The 13,034-nt window shown below is 34.3% G+C and overlaps 1 long non-coding RNA gene across 1 annotated transcript in view; it reads left to right on the forward strand.

Moving 5' to 3' along the window:
- The first annotated feature begins 879 nt into the window (after window positions 1–879).
- LOC145688862 (uncharacterized) overlaps window positions 880–13,034 on the forward strand; it is a 29,290-nt gene continuing 17,135 nt past the window's right edge. The window contains exon 1 of the long non-coding RNA XR_014132005.1: window positions 880–1,109. This is a non-coding gene — a long non-coding RNA (uncharacterized LOC145688862). The remainder of the gene's footprint in view (window positions 1,110–13,034) is intronic.

The raw sequence follows: 13,034 nt of genomic DNA on the forward strand, positions 1-13,034 counted from the left end.
AATGAGAAAATGGATAAACAGTAGTAGGTTAGTTATTTTAAAAAGTATTACAATGATTTAAATCTCGCTGCAATACTGCATGTACTATTACGAGTTAACGCTGGTAATATTATATGTGTATTGCCCTGTTAACAGGGAGAAACTTGAAACCATGTGTGTGTGTATGTGTGTGTATAAAAGCATTTCTAAAAGAAGAAGTCAATTGATGTGCTAATACCATCGCAATTACTACTACAAAATACTGCTAAAGACTCCGTATATGTTAGAACATTTTCAAACACACTTTTTCTCTTTTTCTCTTCTTCGATTATTATGTTCGGCAAATTCCGTCTTTATTCGTTTCTTACCGTGCCGTCCCGGTGCTTCCTCAATTCCTCCCGTTCGGCGAACAATCGATGGGCGCTGGGCGTGGAGTAGAAACCTGCCAATCACGTTAAAGGCGGAACTCTCTTCTCCTTATGGCCGAGTGGTGGCTCCACCTCTCAATCGCTACGATACTAGCGCCTTCTGGCCGGTCGACTGTGAATTAACGCTCTTGCTGAATCTCGAAACCAAAAGACTACGGTAGCGAATTCTCGACGGCAGGCTAATTTTAGAGGTTTCCTTCCTCTGGTGTGAACGTGAAGGCAAGGCGAAATAAAATCAAGCCTCTGTTTTTACTAAAACAAAAAGAAAAATTTACGTTTATTTCTCTTAACTATAAATGTCTGTACAAAATGTACTTGTTGTAATTATATGTAATATTTATATGTGGTATTCTTTTTATATATCTAAGGAAAAAAGTAGCTCTTTTTAACGTGGAAAATCCAGTTTTCAAGCCTCGGGATATGATTCACCGTTTTTTCGTTTTATTTTCCCCCCTTACTGATTCCTGTTTTACCGAGATCAGAGTTAGGCTTACGCAAAGCGATCGGGCAGTAAAGCGAGTATCGAAGGCCAGTTAGTGTAAAGCCCGCTAACCGTTTGGCAAGAGTTCCCGCAATCGTTGTGAGTTATCTAAAGCAAATTCTGGCTTATTTTTAGTTAGTTACTTTAGTTCTCTTTGTTGAGAAAGCTTTATAAAACAAAGAAAAAAAAAAGCTCACCATTTGTTCGCCATTAAACATCAGGTTAGTAACTCCATAGTATATTTCTTCTTTTACCTTTCGAAATTTTGTGACAATCTTCAATATTTAGCAAGACAAGTATGTTTTACTGTTAATGTTGATACGTTCAAACATAGGCATACAGAATCTATTTTATTTTGTTTATGGTATTGTTAGTTTTTTAAGTCCAATTCTAGCGCTGAAGTTACAGCACAGGTAATATAACTTCTGGAACCCGAGCCATGTATAAATCAGTAGCATCGAACCCGAAACGATGTAAACTGAACTTGGACCAAATTCTTTTGTTGTAAGCCGTAGCGGCTGATGAGGGAAGTCGTAGCCGCTACGAGCTAATAAGGAAGCTTACTTACCGTGCTAATTCTTATACAGCATTCTGAAGCCGTATAAAGCATTATTCGTCTATCTTGTAGCAATAGAATTTTTTTTTTTACTGTCTGTGACCTCCCTGAAGAGCCGCCATTATTTGTAAGTAGTAATAATCAGGGTCGTCATTTTGGGATCAGGGAACAATCACTCCACTGACTTTGAGAGAGGTTCTTATATATAAGATTCTTATATAAGAGAGACGTTCTTAAGATTTTTGGATTGGATTTTGAGTTTAGCGTCCCTTGCAGCAGCGTGGCTATTATGAGACGTGGACCTACAGCCTAAAGTGAAGTAGGAACCACATAAGCTGACGCCGGAAATCGAACCTGGGCCTCCCACGCCAAAAGCGTATGCGCTAATCGCTTAGCCACGAAGACTTTTTTTTTTAATTCAACAGTATAGCAATATAAGCTTACTAATGAAGAAAGTGAAATTACATCTGCTCATATTGGTGGGTGGTGGAGTATCTTGCCTACCTCCCCCCTTCAAGCAAAACCTGGAATGCTTCTCTTGGCTATTATTTTTAAGGAGTTGTCTTCAATCTCCAATAGGAATGTGTTGGGATTCGGATTAATGTTGGATAATGTCAAGCTAAAGTTAAATTGTTAATATATACATACCACATAATAAACTACATATAGGCCTAAGTACTTTTCCTTTAGATTTTTATAGAATACGCCGTCCATTCGGCGATGAAATACAAGTAATATGGATTTTATCATATCTTAGCAAGTCTAAGGGATATTTTGTGGAACAATACTGTAAAAAATATGACATTATTCCAATTTCTTACTTATATTTTTAGAAGTATTAGATCCAATCATAGATTTAGATTATTCAAAACTAATTATACTATATCATAGATTTAGATTATTCAAAACTAATTATACTATATACAGCGAAAATTTGTTCTTTTATTAAGATAAGTGTACAATTATGTAAAGAATAAGATACATTCGTATATGGTTCATTTCGCAAATTAAACAATAATTTATGATAATTAAATAGCAAAAGAAATTAACATGTACTTGGATCTACTTCTGCAGAAAGGCATGTAACAAATCTGTGTGTCGTCTTTTAAGTAAATTTTCAATTAAAGCTTTGTTGGGAATTTTATGAAATTAATCTACAACTACATCCATAAAAATATTGATATTATCCATAGCTATTAATTAATTTCCAATGATTTTTAAATAATAGTTATATATATATATATATATATATATATATATATATATATATATATATATATATATATATATATATAATAAACGCTTAAGTTATTCATAGCCTACTTTATAATGTATATAGACTATTTCAAGAATTCATCATTGTTTCTTGGTAAACGGTTTTTACTATTGTATATTGACTTTATTTTTAGTTTAAAGTTTTCATCAATAATAATAATAATAATAATAATAGTAATTACTTATGGTTGTATCTAATTGCTTTCAAATCTCGATTATTGGATTAACTTATTTACATGAATGTAAACAGATGTTTTTAATAATTAAAAATAATAATAATAATAATAATAATAATAATAATAATAATAATAATAATAATAATAATAATAATAATAATAATGTTTTAATACTGCTGTTATTAATATTGTAGCATTCCAATTTATTATGATGGAATTTTGCTTTTCCTATATCATTGTGAAATAGTAATAATAATGCTCTCCAATAGGCTAGAAGTGTGTACATTTTAAAAGGAATAAAATAGCAAAATATAAACTATTAATTTAACTTAAAAATTAAACACAGGGATTTTGACCAAAAAAGAAGAAGAAGAAGAAGAAGAAGAAGAGAGAGAGTTTATTTCACTTTTTAATATTTAGAAAAAAGTTGTTTAGCAATAGCTTAGTTATTATGTTCTATATTCTGTTGATCACTATGCAATAATAATAATAATAATAATAATGTAACTGATAGTAGTAAATAAAATCTACAGTTTTACGTCCCAATGCATATGGCGTGTAGGCTACAGAAGACGAATGATTAGTGAGAGTAACTATGAGAGTTGGTGAGATGAAAATGTGGGAGAAAACGGACAGAACCCCGAGAATACCAACGTAAACCTACACGATGTTGTCCACATCAAAACGTACTAGGCCTGTGATCGATCCAAAGATCCCTCGCTCCAGTAATGAACTCTGTACCATTGACCCACCTTGAACATTATTATTATTATTATTATTATTATTATTATTATTATTATTATTATTTTCATACAAATCTGTTGTTAAAATTGTACTTTTTCATTTCTCTTTTTATTTCGCCTACATTTTAGATATTAAGATTAGAGATTTTAGATATTAAGAAAATTAGACGAGAAGTACCTTTTAAATTTACATGACAAAATTTCTCGTCTTCTTTTTCGAGTCGAGACAAAAAAAAATTTCGCTCGCCTTGTGGCCAACATTAGTTCACCCAAGTCCGTATCTTACACACTGTTTTAATGTTACATTATTTTATAGTACAAAATTGATAAAGTGATTGTGCGAACACAATGAAGAGCAATTATCAACGTTTTAAAAGGTATACAAGTCGTTACACAATACTGTACAGTGTGTTTGATAAAGAACTCCCTAGTTTTAATGTGTCCTAGAATCTGTACAAAGTGACATACTTAGCCTACATTATTCTAGTTTGTGGTGTTTGATTCATCAACTCTCCAAGTTTGACTCCTCTGCAGTTGGCAGGTCTGCTTGACCTTGAGACGGCACCAATGCTGTTTTTTTCCTCTGTTTCCTCAGTTCAGTCCAGGCAGGCGCGCAGTGCAGAGCAGAGATGGCCGCCCTCACTCATTTTTCTCCTCAAGAGGGACGCCCTCAACTTCACTCACCCTCATTTTGGTAGATGAGGGTGGCTGAGAACGAGTGTTAGGGAGTCGATTGCTGGTGAGGGTGGCTGAGGGTGAGTATAAGGGAGTCATCTGAGGGGGAGTGTAAGGGAGTCAACTGAGTGAGAGTGTCTGAGGATGAGTGTGAAGGAGGGAACTGAGGGTGGATTAGGGGAGTGTGAGGGAGTTGATTGAGAGTGGCTTAAGGTGAGTGTAAGGGAGTCGATTGAGGGTAAGGATGGCTGAGGGTGACTGTGAGGAAATTGATTCAGGGTGAGGGGAGTGAGGGTTAGTAAAAATGCCCATCTCTGGTGCAGAGCAATTCAGCAACAATGTGTACTCCGCAACAGAAAGCGCAGTGTGTTATTTGGCTTGTGAAAACTGAGTTAGTTATAACAGTGCAACATAATTTTAGACGTCAGTATGATGGTGAACTACCTACAGCAAAAACTATCCGTCATTGGCTAAAGTCTTTCAAGGAAATCGGTAGTGTACAAATGGATCCCACGTTAAAGTCTACCAACATTAAACAAAACTTGAAGGAAATCTCTTTCATGATATGTACTCATCGATGTAAGTTTTCATTCATTTCCCAATTAAATTTATACTTAAAACTAGGGAGTTCTTTTTCAAACACCCTGTATAATCCATTAATAAATATGGTTTAATAAATATGTTGTTATATCACACTCTTCGTATATGTCTACCTCTCTTGATGGGGGAGAATTTTTGTAACTTTTAGATGAAATTAAAAAAAAAAGCATAAATTTACGAAATGCGGTGAGGAGAGTCGAGAGGAAAAAAAAATTATGAATCGAGAAGAGACGATTATTATTATTATTATTGTTATTATTATTATTATTATTATTATTATTTAGAAAATCCAGTAGGAGCAACCGCGTTAACAGGACCAAAATTGATTTTGCAAATATCGTCCTATGAAGCGAAATATATGTAATTGTATTGGGCTGGCGAGGTATACATCATTTCTGTACTACTGTAAAAACATCATTTCTTGAAAATTTTCTTCGTCGTATGTCAATGGGGGGGGGGGGAATGATGTCTTTCTTTCTCTTCTGTTCTACTACTATCTGTAGCGTAGTTAATCCTGGTTCCCACTCCCTATGAACATAATTATACCAAAGTTTAAGAAAAAAATAATACTTAACAAATGAACTTTATAAGCCAACTTGAAAAAAATGTAATTCAGAATTTGTTGGTTTATAAACAGGTATGAGCTATATATATATTTTGGATAATAAACGTTAATATAAGAGTCATGGATAAAACAAAATTGTAAATGTATTTCAATAACACAGTGTAAGGATATGCCTACAAATGGGTTGATTTATTAGTTGATTTGAAAGTTAACGTCGCAATTCAAAAGCTTGTAGCCTACACATTAATACAATACCGTACATGGATTTTATGAGGAGACTAAATGTTATTAGATATGAAATACATTTATCAAATACCTCTCTTAATGAGCTCCATACAAACAAAAGTATTTGAAATGCATTAAACAATTAGTTCAGTTTAGTGTGATTTTTAACAGTTCGTGAAATTGAAAGTCGATTACAAAATGAATACGTAATTCTATATTCAGATGCATATAAAGTATGCCCGGCCTACAGAAAAAAGAAAACAACTGGAACTTTCATGAAAAAGGTAAAAAAAAAAAAAAAAAAAAAAAGGAAATTACGGGGTAGCCAGACTACCACAATAAAAATAAAATGCTACTTCAGGCAAAATATTTGAAACTGAAAATCAAGAAATGGCTAAATCCATTCTTCAGTGATGCAAGGAATTATTCGTTCGTTGTTAAGTTTGGGCAGATATCTTGATAATAAAAGAACGGTCAAGTTAAAAAAAAATGTATGTTGTCTGGGGGAAACAATGACCCGGAAATAAAATACTAAAATTTTAAATTGAGGTCTCTGTTCCGCCGTACAACCAAATCGGATTTTTTTTTTTTTTTTTTGCAACGAAATAATCTGTAATAATTTATTTATTTACGTTTTGAACATTTCTAGGTATATACAGATGGAGAACTGAAGCATCTATAGCTACAGGCTTGCCCGTTCAACACCGACGTTGTGATATAAAAGCACCTGAACCTACAGCTTAAAATAGAAATCTGAACCAGAGGAAATTAGAATCTTGATCTTTCGCCCCGTGAAGTCCTTAACTCTATGAGTACCATTTTTTTAAAATGTGAATATTCTTTTATATGTACACTCATGTCCAAAATTATTGTCGCATGTCTATAAATATGTTGTTGTAGGAATATAATTTGATAACAAATTCGCCCAGTATTTCGTACAATGTTAGTATGTATACAATCGGCAAAGATGTGTATGTGGCAAATTTCATGTCAAAAGAGCAGTAAATACGAACAATAAAACGAAAATAAAACTTTCTTGTCCACTTAGCAACATTTTGTTTTACCCATTCTAATTTTCGTATTTACAATTCATTTCCTATGAAATTTACCACAAGTATACATTTCCCGATTATACACAAAGTATCAGTATTAATAGTACTCTGCAAAATCATTATCAAATTATATTCTTACAAGAAGACAGTTATAGATATGCGACATTTATTTTGGAGATGAGTGTACATGTACGACTCCTTTAATGTTAGATATTCCTGACATCTATACACAACTTTGGAAACTAAACACAATCTCCTGGTCACATCTGAACCGATGGGGGGACAACATGTATTTTTTTTTTAGAATTTTCTAAAAAAAAAATCCCAACGATGTTTGAAATATTCGCATGGGACACATGTATCCCGTTGGAAGTCAAAGGGTTAAAACAGCTATATAGTCACAAAAGGGGGCTTCTGCAAGGACGGTCAGGGAAGGGTTGAACTTTCAGTACGGTGAAATAATTATCTGGAAAAGAATTAATATATAAAAAAATGTATAAGTTTGACAAATAATCACTATAATCAATACCATACACAGACCGGGGTGGTGGGGGTGAAGGGGGAGATAATTGAAAGTCAGAATCATTGACGCGCAAATCAGTAGGAAAATTCAAGATGATGTTTCATGGACTTTGGACAGGCTTGTGAACAGTGTATGCAATGAAATATTTCTTTTACTGCAGACTATGACAGTAACATTTTAAGAGAGCATACCCACCAAAAAATAAATAAATAAATAAATAAAAAATTAGGGGCTCTCAGTACACCCTTTTTCCTTTTTTTCACGTTGATGAATGACTTTAAACAATGAGGAGTTTCAACATTTTATAAAACGAACAACCTAGTATCTGCAAAATATTATTAGATGAATTTCTAATCAATTTCAGACTTATGTTTATAGGCGAGAAATCTTATTCACCATTTAATGGCGTCGTAATTGCCGGACACTCAGAATTTCTGTACTATACAAAAGATATGGAACAGCAACTATCTTTTTGTTTAATAGCATAATGTATTGTATTGCTTACTGTATTGTTATATACAGAGTGGACCAATTACCTTGAAACGCCTTTTGTAACTTATAAGCTAATTAGTAACAATTGTTGAAATTTTGTTTTTAACATGCAAATATCGGCAGGGGATACATTGTTTTTGACTTACTCCGCAATACCGCCTGCTTAACAGTGTTGCCAACCCAATATAAAATTTTATTTGTAAAAAAAAAAAAAAAACATTACCACTACGTGAGATTATAACTTATTTCAAATTTACATGTTAAACGAAAACTTGTTTGCTATCACATTTACGCTTGTGTGTTTACTATCACATTTAATATTCTCAGTGTTACAAACTGAGAATGTACAGTATCACAAACATCCGTAAACATCTCAATTTCGGAGGAGGAAATGCGGTCGAGCACTTACCTCTGGTACGTGGGGTCCCTGGTTCGAGTCCTGGCCAAGTAAGTTTGTGGTGGACAACATCGTGTCCGTGGGTTTTCTCGTGGTAGTTCCGTTTCCTTTCACATTCTCATTCCACCAATTCTTCAATTATTATTCACTTACCTTAATTATCGTCTTCCTTAGTCTCAAGCGCATAATCATGGGATGTTAAACTGAAAGAATTCATTTCAATTTTGGAGGAGACTGCAACAGCAATAGCGCAATTAACACGAACATGTCAACACACATTGAAAGCACTTTACTGTCGAATACCATCATCATGATGTGACATATTTCTAACAAGTAGGAACCAAGGACGCCCATGTTGTGGTTTCCAAGGGGGGACAAGTATAAGCAACGTTTCAAATATACTTTCAAATTTTGCTGTAACTAATGTAAAACTTCTATTGGGATTTCAATATTCCCAAGTACAATTTCCTCTTAGGGGGGGGGGCAATCACCCCACCTTGTCCCCTTGATGGGGCGCCCTTAGTAGGAACACAGTTACAAGTGAAGTCTAGAAAATAGATTCACAGAAAGTATTAGAAGGGTATATACGAACCCCTTCCCGCTTCTTAGGGTGCGTATTTCAATCCAAGCGAAAACCCAGATCAACCCAAGTACTCAAAAACTCATTTCAAAGGAGTACTCTTTCTATAAATTTAAATCCCCTTCTCACCTTGTACGGTACGCATTTGAATCAAGCTGTTACCTAACTCTGTAACGGCATTAGTTCTCTGTCATTGCGTCGAGCTGCTTCAGTCTGTTTCTCTTTGCATGTTCAATTTTGAAGTATGCTACTCTGAAGTTTCTTCTCCCCAGATTGCTGTCACTGTTTCTCTCGATATCTAATTCCATCCGCCTGATTTCCTCTTCATGTGCTGTCCTAAGTCTGTTGTTGTAGCATACCTGGTTCACTTCCTCGCTGGCACTGAAGTTTATAACAAAATCCTATAACAATAATAGCAAATATTTTATGATCAGTTATAGCGAGAACTGGATAATATTTAGATGTAATAATTATTGAATTCATTATTATGTGAAATATGTTTTGGCATAAATTTTAAGCCCCTGCTGCCTTCTTACTATACGCATTTTAATCAAAATGGCATGTTAAAATCCCAGTTCTACAAGGGCATATCGGAAAGTAAGTTTCGCCCGATGGCAGTGGAGAGATGTTCCTGCAAGACAAACAATATATTGCGAAAATAATTTTTAAAAGGCTTATCAAATTTTTCTATGCAAGAACCAAGGACATTAATGCATATGTCATGCTACTTTGAAACCCTCTTGGAAAAAGTGCTTGTCTGCAAACGAAAAAAATTCCTTCACGACAATCTTCACTTTGTCATTGGTTCCAAAGTGCCTTCCGCGAGAGACTTCTTCAATGCTGTAAAAAGATGGAAGATCCTGGGTGCAAGGTCGGAACTGGACGGTGGATGGGCAAGGCGATACCCGTAATTTTGGAGTGTAGAGGATGTCCCATATAAGTAACATTGGGAAGATTTTTCAATTGCCCATAAAGCCACGCTAAAGTTGGAAATTTTTAATATTGGTGATTTACTTAGGTAATGATAACGAAAACATACAAGCATACATAATTTCAAGTTGTTCTAATTCCAAGTACCTATAATACGAGGACGCCCATTTAAATAATATGGGGAATTTCTTCATTCCCCCTTTATACTCTCTAAAAATTAAAAATATTCACTTTTGATAATTTTTCTGTTGGGTAGTCCCAATCGTGCCAAAATTTCAACTTTCCACGTCAACCAGAAGTACCCCTTTATTTTAGGTCAATCAGTTCATGTAGTTTTATATATAGTTAGAATTAGGAGAGGATTAGACACGGAAAAAACAAGGGTTGAGCGTGCTTCCAGCAGTCTGATCCAATCCCAGTTTCCACCAAGTGAGGTTTGACATGAACAATATGGGCATGAATTTTCTCGCTGTTCTGTTGTTTCCTCCCACTTTCATTATTCCATCATTATCCATTTCATTATCACTGATTCCATTAGCCTTGGTGGATGAATGTGGGATTTCACGCTTAAGAAAACTATTTACCTGTTCTTTTTTCTTTCATAAGCTTTCCATAGTCTACACTTCCCTTAGTTCCAATAACCATTCCGTCTTTCCTTTTAACTACATCTCATCCGCGGTGGCTCAGTGGCAGAGCGTTCACCTCTGGTGCATGGGGTCTTGGTTCGATCCCAGCTCGTGCCAAGTGAAATTTGTGGTGGACAAACACCGTGTGCATGGGTTTCCACAGGGTTCTCCCGTTTCCTCCCACTCTCATCTTTCCATCATTTCATTCGTTTCTCATCATCACCGTCTCCTTTAGCCTAAGAGGCATAATTGTGGGACGTAAAACTTAAAGGTTTCATTTCATTTCTCATCTTAAGTTATTCCCAGCTTCACCTCAAAATTTCAAACATACCTGATTTTTTTTTCTTTTTCGTCAGATTCAACAAGAGGAACGACTTCCCGTCAGAGAAATTTAATAGTTAGGTCAATCGAGAAGTAAGTTGAGACCTGACAGTTACTGAATCTGAAGAGTGACAAGAGGAAGTCGAAGTTTTGGCTTCATAGTAAACAAAATAGCCACTTCGATGTCATACTAAAAATAAGATTCATCAAACTTTTGTGTTCTCTCTTTACAAAATTTAATAATAATAAAAATTAAATCGTTCATTCAAGTCTTAAGAGGCCCTATCGCAGCGAAATTAAAATAGGGGCTACCGCTAATTTTACGGTGATTATGTGATATCTTCAAATAGATAAAAGATAATTGAAAAGTGGAACAAGAGCTCTCTATACAATATTATTGCACATGAGGTACCGTGATCACGACTCACTTATCTGCTTTCGATTTCCAGTCATTCAGAAAATCGGCATTTATTTTCGCGTTTCTACGTAAAGGGCTGCAAACGGAAAGCTACTAGGTGACTCGTGATAACGGTACCTCATGCCAAATAATATTGTCTAGGGCGATCTTGTTTCACATTTCGATTATCTTTTATCTATTTGAAGATATCACATAATTACTGTAAAATTAGCGGTATTTTAATTTCGCAGTAATAAGGCCTCTTGACGCAGTGCGACGCTTGTGGTTTAGCTTATACCTATACCATAGGAAAGAACAACGAGTTGTTAATATCTGAAAATGTGTGTATTTCTAATTGTTTGGTAAACGAAAGTAGGCGGTAAGAAATACATTACTTATGCACTGTTTCTTATAATTTTTAAGGCTGACGATTATACAATCTTTGATTTTTTGCCTAAAGTATAACAGAGTTTCATTTAAGAGAAGAAAAATACGATTTTTAAAACTGAAAAGGGAAAACAAAAAAAAAAAGAAAAAAAAGGAAACAAACAAACAAAAGAGGGGGAAACCCTGTATTGTGCAAATGAGATGCATGGAGTAAGTCGTGAGTGGGAACCCTTCACCCCTGGTGGGGGAATATTCATGAAGCTATCAGCTTATATCTAATTTAATAGGAATATATTAAATATAATCCATGTCTTACTTTTGAGCATACAAGGTTCAATCACAATGAGAAAACTTTTATATCGGACTTCCGAAGAAAAATAAAATAAAATAAAATAAATACATGACCATGTTTATTATATATAGAATTCCCAGTCACGACCCCCTTTTCAGTTTTAGTAAAATTAGAAGAAGTAAAGAAGAGAAGAGAAAGATGGGATAGGAAGAAGAAAAGAAAGAAAAAAAGAAAGTAAGGAGATGAGGAAATAGGGAAACTGTTACTGGATATTTTTGAGAAATGTGGTAATGGAAAGTGAATAATTATCGAATTGGGATTATTTCCAATAGCTATTGGGTGACTATTTGGTATTAAGGTGATCAAAGGTAGACACATGTTAACCCATACCCCCCAGACCTAGATCCATGTAACCCCAACTACCGAATTATCCCAAACTAGCTCTGAGATAGATGAGAAAGTTTAATTTAACAGTTTATTCAATATTTCCGAAAGTTCTTGACTAGTATCCAGTACTTGAAGCATAAACGATGAAGTTGATGGCATGTTATAATTGACCACAGAGAAGAACAAAAAAAAAAAAAATCAAAGCAACACACATATTTGTCGATGATTTTGACTGTCAAAGCTCTCCCATGATGATCATTTGTTCGGTCTATTTCCGTCCTTTTTGCTTCCTTTATAGAACCAACTTAAGTTGAGTTAGTATTAACTTTTCAACGACTTTAATTATCAACTACCATTAATTACAGTAAGTCACACATATATGTCAAAAGAATTGGTGCACTTAATACTAAACCTACATTTCACTCACACTCACATTCGTACAGGACAATGTATACTTCAGGTTGCATTTAGTTGATTTAAACTAACCTAACTACATTTCTATAGACATTTATTACATTCCAAGAAAACTTAGTTTGACAGAACAGGGAAAAATTTCCATTCTACTATACGATATCTCAATGGAGCTAGTCTCTGGACCTATTCTAGGTCCTGTATTCACATTAATAAATTATTAACCACATTTCAGTTCAAATTAAGATCACTGAATTTTATTTCTGGTTTATATCGTGAAGTCAAGAGATTCGAGTTACTGAACTAACGAATGACAAATAGTTATGTTTCCCGTCGTAGGGGAAGAATTTGGGGCACACTGTTTCATAATTCACTGATTTCGTTATGGTTTCACAAAAATAACTTTGGATACGGATTAGGGTTATTTTTAGACCTGTTACTTGTTCTATTTACATGCAACATTTAGCATAGTATTAAAAAATTTAATAGTTACGAACATTAATAACAAATCCGTAAGATGTTATTTATTACAAGTT

The sequence above is a fragment of the Thermobia domestica genome, chromosome 7, assembly GCF_964235325.1.
Source record: "Thermobia domestica chromosome 7, izTheDome1.hap1.1, whole genome shotgun sequence".
Taxonomy (NCBI): Eukaryota; Metazoa; Arthropoda; class Insecta; order Zygentoma; family Lepismatidae; genus Thermobia; species Thermobia domestica.